At 41.0% G+C, this 17,153-nt stretch overlaps 1 protein-coding gene and 1 long non-coding RNA gene across 19 annotated transcripts in view; one reads left to right on the forward strand and one right to left on the reverse strand.

Annotated features, from left to right (window-relative positions):
• PCED1B (PC-esterase domain containing 1B) overlaps window positions 1–17,153 on the forward strand; it is a 155,381-nt gene that overhangs the window by 87,829 nt on the left and 50,399 nt on the right. The window lies entirely within an intron of this gene.
• Window positions 1–17,153, reverse strand: part of LOC102123246 (uncharacterized) — a 56,200-nt gene that overhangs the window by 9,846 nt on the left and 29,201 nt on the right. Inside the window, exon 4 of one of the 2 annotated variants that reach the window (XR_012420161.1) lies at window positions 15,576–15,833. The exons of the other annotated variant lie outside the window; for it this stretch is intronic. This is a non-coding gene — a long non-coding RNA (uncharacterized lncRNA). Of the gene's footprint in view, window positions 1–15,575; window positions 15,834–17,153 lie in introns of those variants that run through there. 2 annotated transcript variants of the gene reach the window in all.

Genomic DNA, 17,153 nt, shown 5'->3' on the forward strand with positions numbered 1-17,153 from the left:
AGAGTTCTCATGAAAGGTTTAATACCATCCCTGTTGGTGCTGTTCTCATAATAGTGAGGAAGTTCTTGTGAGATATGCTTGTTTAAACGTATGTAGCATCTCCCCACTCTCTTTCTTGCTCCTACTCTGACCATGTAAGATGAGCCTGCTTCCCCTTTGCCTTCTGCCATGATTGTAAGTTTCCTGAGGCTTCCCCTGAAGCTGAGCAGACGGCCAGCATCATGCTTCCTGTACAGCCTGCAGAACCGTGAGCCAATTAAACCTCTTTTCTTTATAAATTACCCAGTCTCAGGCATTCTTTTATAGCAATGCAAGAATGGACTAATACAGATACCCTTTATTTCTTTCTCTTGTCTTATTGCTCTAGCTAGGACTTCCAGTACAATGTCAAATAATAGCAGTGAAAGTGGGCATCCTTGTCTTGTTCCAGACCTTTGAGAAAAGGCTTTCAGTTTTTCCTCATTTAACATAATACTATCTGTGGGTAGTCTGTCATATGTGGCTTTTATTGCGTTGGGGTATGTTCCTTCTATAAACAGTTTTGTGAAGGTTTTTATCATGAAGGGATGTTGAATTTAATCAAATGCTCATTCAGCATCAATTGAAATGATCATATGTTTTTTGTCCTTCATTCTGTTGAAATGATGTATCACACTGACTGATTTGCACATGCTGAACCATCTATGCATCCTTGGGATAAACCCCACTTGGTCATGATAAATGATCTGTCTAATGTATTGTTGAATTGAGTTTAGTAGTATTTTGTTGAGTATTTCTGCATCGGCCTGTAGTTTTCTTTTTTTGTTGTGTCTCTGTCTGATTTTGGTATCAGGATAATACTGGCCTCATAGATTGAGTTTGGAAGTATTCCCTCCTCTTCTATTTTTTGGAATAGTTTGAGTAGGATTAATGTTCGTTATTTATTACATGTTTGATAAAATTCAGCAGTGAAGCCATTGGGTCGTGGGCTTTTCTTTGCCAGAAGACTTCTTATTATGGCTTTGATCTCATTACTTGTTACTGGTCTGTTCAGGTTTTGGATTTCTTCATGATTCAATCTTTGTAGTTTGTGTCTAGGAATTTACCCATTTCTTCTAGGATTTCGCTTTTCTAACACATTCCCAGGTGATGCTGATGCTACTGGTCTGTGATGCACATTTTGAGATCCACTACTCCAGATGGAACTCAGGTCCAGCTGCTGGGGCACCTTATGTGTACACACTCAAGCCAAAGGTAAGAGCCACAGTTGGCTCTACCAGGGAGGTAGGTGGTATACAGCAAGTTCAGCAAGTTGCTGGCTCTTTTTCAGAGCACTGGAAGAACATCCTGGTGGTCTTCTTGCTACAAAGATCAGTGGCCTTTCAGCCTCGGAGAAGGAGTAGATTTGGCCCATTTGTTTAACTCTCCTGCCAAAGAGACCAGCAGGCTTTTCAGGAACACCCACCTGTGCTAGTGCCGTCTGTCTCCGCACAGAGAGCTACAAATCTCCTCAGAGCCAATCTGATACTGGCCTCCAGGCTCTGATTCCAACTATAGGACAAAATTCCTGCCCCAGCTACCAGATTTCTCCATCCATCACTACTTAGATTAAGGCCATGCTCCACTCCTCCAGGCTCGGCCTGTCTTCCAACTGCAAGAACCACTGAGCTCATAAGGGAGTGCAATTGGATTGGTGCGATAGAGGAGGAACGAGGAACACTATCTTCCAAACTTCTCAAGTGTTTAGTAGGAGAAAAGCTGGAACTAGAAGAGTCAGAAAGGTCCTATGGAAGATGGACATGTTGAGCCTTAAAGAACGGGTAGACTTAGAACTGGGAAAGGGAGAGGTAAAGTAGGTACAGCCTACTTTAAGACATAAAATCAGGAAACCCTGTGTGGTGATTACCCTGAATGGAATTTCTGGGAGTCATGGCACATAAAATTGGTTGAATGAAATTTGATTCTGGCAGGGAGCAGTGGCTCACATCTGTAATCACAGCACTTTGGAAGGCAAAAGCAGGCGAATCACTTGAGGTCAGGAGTCCAGGACCAGCCTGGCCAACATGGTGAAACCCCATCTGTACTAAAAATTCAAATATAATTAACTGGGCTTGGGAGTGCATGCCTGTAATCCCAGCTACTCAGGAGGCTGAGGCAGGAGAATTGCTTGAACCCAGGAAGCAGAGGCTGCACTGAGCTGAGATTGCACCATAGCACTCCAGCCTGGGTGAGAGGGTGAGACCCTATCTCAAAAAGAAAAGAAAAAACTTGATTCTGATCAAGGAAATCTATGATTGCTAGACTGATAAATTTTGAGTTTCATCTTGAATATGGTAGAAAGCAAGATGACATAGTGAAATAGCATGAATTTTTTGGCTCAAAGTGAAAGAGCATGAACTAATGCCAACTGGGCATTTCCTAGCTTTATGAACTTGGGAAAACTGCTTAATTCTCTGACCTTGATCCTGTAAAATGGAGATAGCTATGCCTTCCTCCAGATCTCTTATTAGGAGGTCATATGTGTAAAAGATAAAGACTGGCACAGGACTGAACCTGTCTTCCTTTCCTGGTGGTATTGAGTTGGGGATGAACTGAGATCCTGCTCAGATCAGCTGCCTAGAGGAAACAGCCATGTTGTTGAGGGAAAGAGGTTAAGAATGTGACAAGGAGAAATCATTTTGAAACAGACAAGGCTGAGAAGGTACCAAAATGTATTTGTGTGTTTGTGAGGGCAGTTTTTTGAGAGACAAGTTGTTGAAAAGGCAGTGGGGAAGACAGGACAATAAAGAGGAGAAAATCAACTGAGACAGTGAAGTAAGAAGAAACTCAAGATTTCCTTCACATTTTTGACTCAAAGCAGCCATGTAGTAGACATAGAAAGTGTCACAGAATGACCTATCGGGCATTAAATCAGATGGTTAAACTATGGCGGGTAGTAGAAGGAAGAAACCAACCACCAAAAAAGTTGTAGATTCCTTCAGAAGCTGATATGTAACTTAAAGTAACTTTTTCGAAGTTCAGAATTATTTATCTCCTGTTTGTTTGTTTGTTTTGACAGAGTCTCCCTTTATCGCCAGGCTGGAGTGCAGTGGCACAATCTTGGCTCACTACAACCTCCGCCTCCTGGTTTCAAGCTATTCTCCTGCCTCAGTCTCCTGAGTAACTGGGATTACAGGTGTGCGCCACCACACCCAGCTAATTTTTGTATTTTTAGTAGAGACAGGGTTTCACTGTGTTAGCCAGGATGGTCTCAATCTCTTGACCTTGTGATCTGCCTGCCTTAGCCTCCCAAAGTGCTGGGATTACAGGTGTGAGCCACCGTGCCCAGTCTTTTAGCTCCTTAACTCTACATATACACATACTTTTTTTTTTCTTAAACATAAAAAAGTGAAATGTCTATGATATTTATAACGGAAGTTGGGCCATCCTGCCAAAGAAGATTCATAGTCACTAATTTTAGGATGAATATGATTAATCTCTGAAGTACCAGAAGAAAAATGTAATGCCCAAATAAGAGATACTATCTTCATCAATTGTTTAAGTATTAATCTAAAAGGACAGATTTCAGATCTTTAAAAAAATGATTATACGAAGCTCACAGATATTTCTCAGGTATATCGTATGTTTTAAAAGGCTGAAGAAAATGTCTATGGTAAATGCTGCAGATGCTTTGAAGACTATTCTTACTCAGATCAATTAAAATAAATATGTATGCAAAAGTGTCTAGCATGATGGCCAGCAAACAACAAGTTTAATAAATGTTAGGGAGGGGCCAGGCATGGTGGCTCACACCTGTAATCCCAGCACTTTGGAAAGCTGAGGCAGGCCCATCACTTGAGACCAGGAGTTTGAGATCAGCCTGGGAAACATAGTGAGACTCTGTCTCTATAAAAAAAAAAAAAAATATATATATATATATATATATATATATATATATATATGGCCTGGTGAGGTGGCTCACACCCATAATCCCAGCACTTTGGAAGGCTGAGGAGGGTGGATTACTTGAGGCCAAGAATTCAAGGCCAGCCTGGCCAACATGGAGAAACTCCGGCTCTAGGAAAAAATACAAAAATTAGCCAGGCATGGTGGCCTATGCTTGTAATTCCAGCTACTCGGGAGGCTGAGGCAGAAGAATCGCTTGAACCCGGGAGGTGGAGGCTGCAGTTAGCAGAGACTGTGCACGCCAACCTAGGCTACAGAGTGAGACTCAATCCGAAAAATAAACAAACAAAATAAACAAATAAATAAGTAAATACAATGTTAGGGAAATCACATTAAGCTCTTTAACCCAAATGTAATCTGAAGCACCATCAAGACTTCTGCTTCCTTTGGCTGTGCATTGGCACACTCTGCCTACTGGTCCTGGTAGGCCTCAGGTCCTCTTGCTGTTAGTGCCTCATCTATTCCAGCATTTACCTTTTTTAGACCCATGCCTAAAAGGAACGAATATGACAGTTCTGTAAAAGGATACAAAAGTAATTTATATACACTTTTGCACATCTGGAATTTAATTTTTTTAAGTGGTTCTCTGCCTTTTCTACCTCAGAGCATAGAGATGAGAAGTGCCTAACCCCTGGGGTCAGAGAGATGCAAGTTCAAATCCTGGGCCTCCCACTTAGACTATTAACTTGAGCAAGTTACTTAGCATCACTGAGCATTAGTTTCCTCATCTGTAAAATGGGAGTTAAAACTCTGTACTTCAAATGAGATAATGTAGGTAAAGATGTGGCAAGGTGTCAGATGCGTAGTAAGCCTTGATAAGCAATGCTGAGTATTGTGACTTATAGCGTGTGTAACTGTAATAACTATATACCATATATATCTAGATAATATACATCTATAATTATTTTTAAACACCCTTATAATATCCCTCCCTAAATTCCTATAATTCTGCAGTTTTGATATTTAGAATAGAAAAAGTGAATCACAAATTGTAAAAGAAATATAATTGCTAGTTGAGTAGAATATTTACAGTTAATATATGGTGCTGGCTTTATCTTAGAACTATAATCTAGAGATGTATATTGACTTTGAAAAAGATTACATTATCTTAGATACAAAGTGGAAAAGTGCTCATAATATCTGGGCAACAAAAACAAGTTGAATGTAAAAGTATTTATTCACTTTTGGACTCTTATATTAATTTGAATTGGCAAATTGATATTAACTTACACAGTATCTTTATATCCATGAATTAAATTAATTCAGAGCTTTTTTCCAAAGGAGCCAAACCTCATTAATAATTTTATTTGGTTGTTATCTAGAATGTTGTAACAATTTCTAAATGTCAGGTTATAGAAATTTCTAGTATACAGAAATCTCATTTCAGAATTCAGAAACCTTTTTGTTTACTTCTTTCAGTATGTATGTATGTATGTATGTATTTTGAGATGGAGTTTCACTCTTGTTGTCCAGGCTGCAGTGTAATGGTGCAATCTCGGCTCACCGCAACCTCTGCCTCCCAGGTTCAAGCAATTCTCCTGCCTCAGCCTCCCAGGTAGCTGGGATTACAGGCACCCACGACCATGCCCAGCTGATTTTGTGTATTAGTAGAGACAGGGTTTCACCTTGTTGGTCAGGCTGATCTCGAACTCCTGACCTCAGGTGATCTGCCCACCTCGGCCTCCCAAACTGCTGGGATTATAGGCGTGAGTCACCGTGCCTGGCCTATTTCATTTTTAATTTCATTTCTTTTTTTTTTTTTTTTAGAGACAGGGTGTTGCTACATTGCTCAGGCTGGTCTTGAACTCCTGGGCTTAAGCCATCCTCCCACCTCTGCCTCCCCAGTTACTGAGATTACAAGCAGAAGGCATCACACCCAGCTTGCTCCTTTTAATACTGGTATGCCCTAGCCAATGGTTCTTTAAATAATATTACTGCTCAATATCATCCTTATTAAAAAGTGGCTGGATTTCATACTAAAATCAGGAAAACATAAGGAAGAGAACTACAATATTGTGATTTATAATAAGGAATACATATTTTGGTCTTTATCCTCAATTCTTGGCACAGAGCTCCTAAAACCCTTGTCATTTCCTAAGCAATAGGGGTGCTAGGTGCATCTTTGTTCCCAATATTTTTTTTCCCCAGTTCCTGATGCAGAGCTCCTAATCCCTTGGAAACCCCTGGGTGACAACAGTGTCTTTTGTTCTAATGAGGCAACCCTCAGTAGGTTCTTAGATGAAGGCTGGACACCAGAAAAACCAAGCCATGATTAGAAGCTTGGAAACTTTAGACTCGTTCTCCATCCTCTAGGTTTCAGAGACCTTCTGGATTGCTGAACACCTGGAGGTGCTGGGAGGGTGGCATGACCATGCCCCATGCCCCATACCTTGTCCTATGCATCTCTTCCATCTGGCTGTTCATTTGTGTCTCTTAAAATATTTTTTCTAATAAGTTGGCAATAACAAGTAAACTGTTTTCCTGGGTTCTATGAGCCATTCTCATAAATTATTGAACCTGAGACGGAGTCATGGGAACCTCCAATTTGTAGCCAAGTCCAGTAGAAGTTATGGTGACCTGAGGATCTACTACTTGCAGTTGGCATCTGAAGTGGTGGATAGCCTCATGGGACTGAGCCCTTCGCCTGTGGGATCTGACAGTATTTCCAGTGTCAACTGGTGTCGGAATATGGGTCAGTGTGGGGAAAAAAAAAATCCACACATCTGTTCACAGAGGCATTGAATGTTGAGAGTACGGTAGGAAGAAAAACCAGATTTTTCACTAAACCGGAAGTCAAAGCTATCTCCAATGGGGATGGCAGGAAGATACAGTTGTGACTGAGTAAAGAAAGAAGTAGCGGAGAGAAAGCAAAAGGACTGTCTCCTTGGAATAAACTGAGCAGTCCCCCATGAAACGCCAGATGTGAACTCTGAGACGCCTCAGAGCAGGAGTGAGTAGCGTAGGCTGTGTTCATCGAGGCTCTGGAGGACAGGAAAGGGGATGCTATCCAGCTATACAGTGCCCAATCAACACAAATACTCATCTGGGGGCATATGAGGAAATGCTGCAAAGGGATGACTAACCCTCGGCACTGGAAGGACTAGCAGTGCCTACCTAAATGATTCACTGAGGGAAATTACCTTGTGTGTTGAGATTAAGATTGTCAGGTTTTATTTCATCATTGGAGAAATTGGAGAGAAATATCTCCTCATATAAGAGAGCATTTTGGCTGACTGACTGCTAATGTCGTGACTGACACATTCACCCCATTCCTCACTGTGTTTCCAATCACCCTCACACTAAACCCGTATGTAGCCTTTGATGTATATGGAGTCTTCTGCTTCGTGACTGATTAGAGGACATGAGTTTTGTTGAGAGAATGTCTCAAAAGACAGGGGAGAGATGATGATTATAGCACCTATGTTGTACTGATGCCTTAGTCCAGCCTGGTGGTGGGGTCGGGGGGGGAACTAGAAACTGGAGGAATGTCCCCAAAAGAATGTTTGAGGTTCTGGGCCGGTCGCAGTAGCTTATACTTGTAATCCCAGCACTTTGGGAGGCCAACGCGGGCAGATCACCCGAAGTCAGGAGTTTGAGACAAGCCTGGCCAACATGATGAAACCCCATCTCTACTAAAAATACAAAAATTAGCCCTGTATGGTGGCACACACCTGTACTACTCAGGAAGCTGAGGCAGGAGAATCGCTTGAACCCGGGAGGTGGGGGTTGCAGTGAGCCAAGATCGCGTCACCGCACTCCAGCCTGGGTGACAGAGTGAGACCCTGTCTCAAAAAAAAGAATGTTTGAGGTTTTGGCCATCGAATTAGTGCCAGATGCTGACAGATCTATTTTCTTGGGAGACTTTAAGGTTCTGGGAGAGGGTAAAGGCCAGAAGCTGGAAGAATAGAAAGGACTCTAAATGTAATCAGATCTGCTTAAGGGCCCACATGACCAAGGGTAGCAGAGAATTAGAAAGAGGCCTTTCTCCCTTCCTCTGTACAAAATCCCACACCACACTCATACCCGAGAATACAGCACCTTTGGCATAGACACCAGCATCCTCACCTCAGACAGTGGTGGCTGGCTGTGGTGGTTGGCTGTGGTAGGAACTAGATGGCGGACAGGCATCAGGAAGTGCAGCTGGAGGAGGACCCAGTGGATGCCATGTGCTGACTGCATTTGACAGACTAGTATGTGGACAGGTGCAAAGCACCCACTTGTAAAAAGTCCCCAGCATAAGTAGGGACACATTGTTGGGAGGCAGTGCTAAGTTACTACTTAAGCAGGTGGAGTGCTGCCTCAGGAAATTTCATGGGCTGTTGAGGACAGATAACATCAGGCTTATGCTTTCAAACAATGGAATGGCAACAGTCCAGGTAGCCTTTGTAGCTCTTGCCTCCATCTCAAAAAATAAAGGGGAAAAAAAGCAAAGAAAATTGGGACGAGACCCCAAATGTACCAGTGTCATGAACGTAGATTGATTCTCTTCATGCTCAATGTATAAAAATGCATTACCATTGTTTACAACAGGCCCTGAGGCAATTGTCTATCATTTTTAACTTTGAAAAGTAATTACATAAATTTGTGTCTAGATTATACAAATTGCAAATTGGAGCATTACCATAATTTGCCTTAATTTGCTTTGTAAAATGCCCAATTATCTACTGTGAGGTCGCAACCACAATTTAGAACCTAACAACTAATCTCTACCTTCCCCTTCTCTGTTTCTGATCTTCTACATCTCTGAAAGGCTCATACAAGACCTTCTGTGCCAATGTTATTTAGTTTGAATTAAGAAAACTAACATGGAGCTTAAACTAGGGAGGTCTGTTCTCAAAGATGACACAAGGGAACATCAAAGCTCATCAGAACATCTGGACATACTAGCCGAGGGGGAGATTTTCATAAAGCTTTATTATCAAATGCAAAATTTGCACCAATATAATAATTCATCCTCTCAGAGTCTGCATCTTTCTTCTTTAAATTTGAAGCCTCAATTAATTGCAAATGTGGACCATTCTGGCGAAATAATATTTCCGGTTAATCAACTTTCTTTTTAAAAAGCAGTATTTTGTCAGCATATTTCTAAATACTTTACAAAACAACTGCTCTGCTTTAAGAGGTACAGTTTCATTGGGACATGACTAATATTATGTTGATGATTACAGACCTCACAATGCCTCTGCTTCATAATTCTGAACATCACTTCTCATTTTTCCAGTACCAAACACAGTATTTTCATTCATTCATTTATTCATCAATCCATTTAACAAATCTTGACTGAATGCCTACTCTGTGCCAGGTACTCTTCTAGAGACTGAGGGTACAGCAGAGGCAAAACAGACAATAATCTCTTCTTCTATTGAGATTAAATTTTGGGTCAATATTATATATATGTTGACATGTATATATCAATATGTCAGTGTCATATATATATATGAAATAAGACATTGGATTGACTTATTGAGAAGTGTCTGTTCATGTCCTTTGCCCACGTTTAAATGTTTTTTTTGAGTTAATTTTTTTCTTCAACTTGTATTTTAAGCTCTTGTTGCCCAGGCTGGAGTGCAATGGTGCAATCTCAGCTCACTGTGCAGGATGTGGAGGTTTGTTACATAGGCAAACATGTACCATGGTGGTTTGCTACACAGATCAACCCATCACCCAGATATTAAACCCAACACTTATTAGCTATTCTTCCTGATGCTCTCTCTCCCCACACCCCCAACAGGCCCCAGTGTGTGGTGTTCCCCACTATGTGTCTATGTGTTCTCATCATTCAGCTCCCACTTACAAGTGAGAACATGCAGTGTTTGGTTTTCTGTTCCTGCATTAGCTTGCTGAGGATAATGGTTTCTAGCTCCATCCATGCCCCTGCAAAGGACATGATCTCATTCCTTTTTATGACTGCATAGTATTCCATGGTGTATATGCCTGCACACCTACAACCGTCTGATCTTTGACAAACCTGACAAAAACAAGCAATGGGGAAAGGATTCCCTATTTACTAAATAGTGCTCGAGAGCTGGCTAGCTATGTGCAGAAAATTGAAACTGGACCCCTTCCTTACACCTTACACAAAAATTAACTCAAGATGGATTAAAGACTTTAATATAAAACCCAAAACTATAAAAACTCTAGAAGAAACTCTAGGCAATACCATTTGGGACATAGGCATGAGCAAAGATTTTATAACAAAAACGCCAAAAGCAAGAGCAACAAAAACAAAAATAGACAAATGGAATCTAATTAAACTAAAGAGCTTCTGCACAGCAAAAGAGACCATCATTAGAGTGAACAGACAACCTAGAGAATGGGAGAACATTTTTGCAATCTATCCATCTGACAAATGTCTAATATCCAGAATCTACAAGGAACTTAAACAAATTCATGAGAAAAAAAAAAAAAAATTTAAATGTGGGCAAAGGACATGAACAGACACTTCTCAAAAGAAGACATTCGTGCAGCCAACAAACATATGGGGAAAAAAAGCAGTTGATTTTTTTTTAACCACTGAGGTCAACTAGTTTTTTATTCAATACTTTCAGGAGACAGTATACATATACATACATACATATATGTATATAATGCTTCCAGGGAGTTAGGTTCCAATTGGTTAAGGTATTTTCAACTATATTCTCTTTTTCTTGCTTGCTTTTTTTTTCTTTTCTTTCTTTTTTTTTTTTTTTTTTTTTTTTTTTTTTTTTTTTTTTGAGATAGGGTCTCACTCTGTAAGTGCAGTGGCACAATCATGGCTCACTATAGCCTCAACCTCCTGGACTTCAGCCTCCTGGGTAGTTGGGACTATAGGCACCTGCTGCCACGTGTGGCTAATTATTTGTATTTTTTGTAGAGATGGGTTTCTGCCATGTTGCCCAGGCTGGTCTTGAACTCCTGGCCTCAAGCAATCCTCTCACCTCATCTCTCAAAGTGCGGAGACTATACACATTAACCCCTGCACTTGGCCTCAACAGTATTTTCTTGATATATATTTCAGTGCAGTATTTTCGAATGTGTATCAGAAAGAACATTAGAATGAGATAGATTCTTTCATTAATTTTTTTTTTTTTTTTTTGAGACGGAGCCTCGCTCTTGTTGCCCAGGCTGGAGTACAATGGTGCAATCTCAGCTCACTGCAACCTCCCAGGTTCAAGTGATTCTCCTGCCTCAGCCTCCTAAGTAGCTGGGATTACAGGCGTGTGCCACCACGCCCAGCTAATTTTCTTTGTATTTGTAGTAGAGACAGAGTTTCACCATGTTGGCTAGGCTGGTCTTGAACTCCCAACCTCAGGTGATCCGCCTGCCTTGGCCTCCCAAAGTGCTGGGATTACAGGCATGAACCACCCCACCTGGCTGAGATAGATTCTTTCTAATATATATTAGAAAGAATACTGGCTTTCTAAATTCTTTTAAATTCAGAACATTTTTCTTCTCAGTCTAATTTATCTCCTCTACTGAAAAAAAAAAAACGTAAAACAATTCAACATTTTGTCAGTACTAAACAAAGGACAACACATCATTACCAACCATCACAACCTTCTGTGATTCCAATCCTGTCAAAAGAAACATCCTGTAATTTCCCCCTTCAAAATCAGAAAAATCCAACAAGATCAGTGCAGAAGTGCATTCTAATAATAGCCCGTTCCTAGTCCTAATGGAAAGGCTGAAGGCTTCACAAACCTTTTCAAAGAACACTTTGATGTAATTTTGAAGTCATGAACAGTTCTGTTTCTCCAAGCAGGCATTTTTCAGAGGACTGCGTCCAGTTAGAAATCCTAAAACTGAAGAGCGCCAGTGAAACTTGAAGATGATTCAGAAAAGAACAGCTGAAATGACTGAAAGCCTGGGAGATCCTTCTAGTGAGGGGGTGCTTGAGGAACCAAATGTATTTACCTGATTTGGTTGGATAAGAGAGAAGACTTAGAATTCACTGTGAATCACTGTAAGCAATAGACCTACAGTATTGAGAGAGCTAGAGTGATAAGAATACTACTGGCCTGGCACGGTTGCTCACGCCTGTAATCCCAGCACTTTGGGAGGCTGAGGCAGGCGGATCACAAGGTCAGGCGTTTGAGACCAGCCTGACGAACATGGTGAAACATCATGTCTACTAAAAATACAAAAATTAGCCGGGCGTGGTGGTGCGTGCCTGTAATCCTAGCTACTCGGGAGGCTGAGGCAGGAGAATCACTTGAACCTGGGAGGCAGAGATTGCAGTGAGCCGAGATCATGCCACTGCACTCCAGCCTGGGTGACAGAATGAGACTCCGTCTCCAAAAAAAAAAAAAAAGAATACTACTATGTTCAGTGCTTTATACCTATTATCTTTTTAATACCCTTTCAGTAACTCAGGAGGCAGATTATTAGTGCTATTACTCCCATTGCACAGTTGATGAAAACTGAGGCTTAAGTAACTTGCACAAGGCCACATGGCTAGTAACAGTTGAGCTGCAACTTGAACTCAGACTGGCTCCAGAATCCCAGCTCTCACTTGCCACAGCATACTGTCTTAAGAGTAGAAACATCCAACTGCCCATAAGGATATGCAAAAATGAGGACATATAAACAAACAAGATTTTGAAACTCATCACTCCAGAAAGTATAAATGCAAATGGAGTGTCTTACTGGGATAGACAGAGTTTAGTTCTGTCCAACAGGTAAAAACTAGATTAGAATGACTTCAGGGGTCTCTCTTTTTTTTGGCAATGATTAAAAGGATGGTTTTTATTCTTTATACCATTTGGCAAACAGGTGACATAAAGAGGATTAACATCCTGATCAAATAACATATCTGATATCTTGGGAGTGTTAGCTACCCAATTAGGGAATGAACTTTTGCCAGTTAGGGAAAAATAGAGTGCTACAATTCAGGTACTCACAAATTCTAATAGTCAGGTAAACATGTATGTCATAGTGATTGTATATAGGTAAAGAAGTGGGCAGAATGTACATAGAAAACTTCCGAACTGTCTATCTCTTGCTGTCTAGGGATGGAATTTCTAAATATATTTTACTCTAGTGCCTAATAGAAAATTACCTCAAGGAAGTAGAGACCTTTTGAGAAATCTAAGATGGCAATGTGCTGGTGTTTCCTAAAATGTGCTCTGTGAGACACTTAAATAGGCAATGCATCTCAAAATTGGATTCCATGCTCAAAATAGACTCCTACATATCAACATCATATTAAAGGCTCAGAGAAGTTTAACAATAAAGATTTCGATTTAACTTGGGTTAACCAACACTTCCCAAATATACTGGCTACAGAACCATTTCTTTTTTTTGAATACCTATATATCACCCCTTGAACCAGTATTTTACTGAACACATTACAGTAGACTGTTTAAAACTCACATCCTCGTAACTTTCACTACTTGAAATTACAAAGTGCTTTTGTTAATTGCATATTTTTGCTCAGCCGTCTTAGAATTGTGTGCCATATGAGGACAGGGACTCATCTGTCTACAGACTTCCCACACTCATAATTTTTTTGTGTGTGCTGTAATAGACTTTGATTCCCTCAGTGTTCTGATAACTATGGAATCTGTGATCATGACTCCAAGGAAGACAAGGGCCCCTGCACCCAGTTGGTGCTATGCTAGGCAGTGGGGATATTGCATTAACAGAACAAATATGGTTCCTGCTGAGGCAGAGCTGACATTTTACTGAGGAAAATAGACCATTAGGTACTTAAACCAGCAATGAGAGAGACTGTTTTTCTTTTTCTTTTTTTCTTTTTCTTTTTTGCAGAGAAAGGGTCTCCCTGTGTTGCCCAGGCTGGTCTTGAACTCCTGGGCTAAAGCGATTCTCCCACCTTGGCCCTCCCAAAGTGCTGGGATTGCACCGCACGTGGCCAAGAATATTTTCCATTGTAAATGTATAAATTAGTAAATGAAGTTTACCTCAATTCTATGTGTGTTTTAGTTGGTGTGAGCTGTACCTTGCATGCTTACCCTCTGGCTACTTGCAAGACGCAGGCTGGAGACAGTGGTGTGCTGGTAAACGACCAGCGGGGGAAGGGGAGGTGGTTTGATTTATAACATTTGCAGATTTCCATGATGCAAATACTCCCGCCACATTGGATTTCAAACCATCCGGGTGATGCCAAGTAGCTTCCTGGAAATTTAACCATCTGCTCTCGGTAGCTGCTGCCAGCGGCTCCAGCACACACCACTGGTTCTAGCCCTTCAAAGCAAGTTTAACCAGCATTCTTCTCATCACAGACTTTTGAGTTTCAGAAGCTAAGTAAAAGAATTTTTAAAAATTAGAGAAAGACTAACTTTCTGAAATCTTTTTTCTTCTCTTCCTTCCTTTTTCCCTTCCCTTTTTCCTTCCTTTACCAAAGACACTAAAAAATAACAATTACAATCTACAAATACCATCATTTCATAAAAGAAAGGATATTTTAATTTTTAAAAAATGGGAACAACATAATTTCAGAATAAAGATTAGTCCTTTAAATTTAATGAATCCAGATCTATGAAAATTTTATTACCTTACTTATTTTTCTAATTTTATTATGAAGTAAGGAAAGTTTTGTGCATGCATTGCAATGTTTTTGGCTATAAGTGAAAGAAACCTGGCAGTGGGTTAAGTAACCTGGAGTTATTTTTCTTACCTAGCAAGAGGTCTAGAGGTGCGTGGTTGCTGGGCAGTAGTTCAACTGTGCAGTGATGCTATCAGACTTCTACCTTTTCCTTAGCTTTCCTTTCCACCAGCTTTAGCTTGTAAACTTGTTTCCTCATGTTTGTAGCTTCATAGTCACAAGATGTTGCTGCATCTCCAGACAAATGAAAGGCAGGAGCAAAAGGCCTTTATATGGATTGAACTGTGTCCCCAAAAAAGATATGTTGATATCCTAACCCAGACACCTGTGAATGTAGCCTTAGTTGGAATGCAAATGTAATTAGTTAAGATGAGGTCATATTGAACCAGGGTGGGCCCTAATCCAATAACTGATGTCCTTACAAAAAGAAAAAACAGAGAGAAACACAAGAGGAGAATGCTATGTGAAGGCACAGACACACACAGAGGGAAGACAGTCCTGTGAAGAAGGAGGCAGAAGTTGAAGTATTGAAACTGCAAGCCGAGGAATGCCAAGTATTGCTGGTGTAGGAGAGGAAAATAATTATCTTTTCTGTACCCATCTTAGGTTCTCCAGCTAGGAAGAATAAGACTGTATATTAGAGTGGCCGGGCACAGTGGCTCAGGCCTGTAATCCCAGCAGTTTGAGAGGCTAAAGTGGGTGAATCACTTGAGGCCAGGAGTTCGAGACCAGCCTGGCCAACAAGTTGAAACCCCATCTCTACTAAAAATCCAAAGATTAGCTGGGCTGGGTGGCAGGCTCCTGTAATCCCAACTATTCAGGAGGCTGAGGCAGGAGAACTGCTTGAACCCAGGAGGTGGAGGTTGCAGTGAGCTGAAATCGTGGTAGTACACTCCAGCCTAGGCAACAACAGAGCTAGATTCAGTCTCAAAAAAAAAAAAAAAAAAAAAAAAAGATTATATATTAGACTGACAAAAGACAGATTAACAAGAGAAAAACAAACAAGTTTATTGAAATATGCATTGCACAGACACACAGGAGTATTCAGTAATGAGTAATTCAGAGGAGTGATTAGAACTTGAACTTAGCCTGGCGCAGTGGCTCATACCTGTAATCCAGCACTTTGGGAGGCCAAGGTAGGCGGATCACGAGGTCAGGAGTTCAAGACCAGCCTGACCAACATGGTGAAACCCTGTCTCTACTAAAAATACAAAAATTAGCTGGGTGTGGTGGTGGGCTCCTGTAATCCCAGCTACTCAGGAGACTGAGGCAGGAGAACTGCTTGAACCCGGGAGGCGGAGGTTGCAGTAAGCCAAGATCACAGCCCTGAACTCTAGCTTGAGCGGGCGACAGAGTGAGACTCCATCTAAAAAAAAAAAAAAAGGAACTTGAATTTACATAGCATTGAGCAAAGAACAATAATTTTGTAGAGAACTGGCAAGACCAAGGAAAATGACTTTGAGCTTCTAGGGGCAGCAAATTGTGGGAAGGCAAATATATGGGGAAACTTATGGTAGATGAGGGCTAGTTAATACGTTTTGTTTTTGTAGATTCCTCTGGATGACATCTTGTCTCCAGTGATAAGGTGTTTTCCCTTTACGTTATCCCTTTACATTATCCCTTTACTGGTAGGGGGGTGGAGGGCGACACTTTCACAAGGGGAGCTTATGTTCTGCTTTCAGGCAGATAGGAGGTGGACAGAGACCTCATCCTGTGTCTGCTTTTTCTCAGTTGCCTTCGGGTCAAAATAATCCATATGCCAGAGTGGCATATTGTGGGGTGGCATAATCCAAACCCCTTCACTGGCCAGTATCAAAAGCCAAGAAGAGACAAAAAAGAGGTTTTTTCCTCTACAGCTTTCAGAAGGAGCATGGGCCTGCTGACACCTTATTTCAGTCTGAGGGCCTTCAGAACTGTGAGACACTACATTTCTATTGTAACCTACCCAGTTTGTGATACTTCGTGATGGCAGCCCAAGGAAATTAACACAACACAAAATCTTGCCTTTACTTAGGTTATCTCCAGCTGATTTCTTTTTATAACCTATTGGCCAGAACAAGGTCAAATGCCCAAACCAAGAACAACAAATAGACAAGGGGAGAGAGATTTCCATGACTGGTTAGGCCCATCCTGGAGTCAGGGACCACTCTCCTTGGAAGCAAAATCCCTCCTCACCACCTGAACATACTGAAAGAAGGGAAAATGGCTCTTGGGGAGGTAATGGGTAGTGACTATCACACTTGAAGGTGGACCTTTGTGCTGTTCTGTGGACTTTAGAGATGCTACCCTACTTAACAGTGTTTGAGATTCATCTCAAAACAGATCTTTACATTCTCTCAGGAGTTTAGGTAAAGGATCCAGGTGGATAGCTCCAGGGTAAGAAGTTAGAAATGCTGACAGTATCTGAGAGGCAGTGTTCACAGGGAGAGACCATGGGATCTCATCTAAAACCAAGAAATGGATGGTAAACGTAGTGAAAAGAAAGTGTCAGGAAATTGGAAATCTCACGGAGGAGAAAAGGCAGGTGAAATGATCTGGTACTGATGAAAATCCCCCATCTCTACATCAAGGGGATTATTAACTCAGTTTCAAAAATAGAGAACAAGAGAGAAAAAGAGAAACAGGAATGCTCTTTGAACTACAGGTAGCAGCGTATAGTAAGACATATTTTTAATCTTTTATCAGT

Source organism: Macaca fascicularis, chromosome 11 (genome assembly GCF_037993035.2).
Source record: "Macaca fascicularis isolate 582-1 chromosome 11, T2T-MFA8v1.1".
In the NCBI taxonomy this organism is placed as follows: Eukaryota; Metazoa; Chordata; class Mammalia; order Primates; family Cercopithecidae; genus Macaca; species Macaca fascicularis.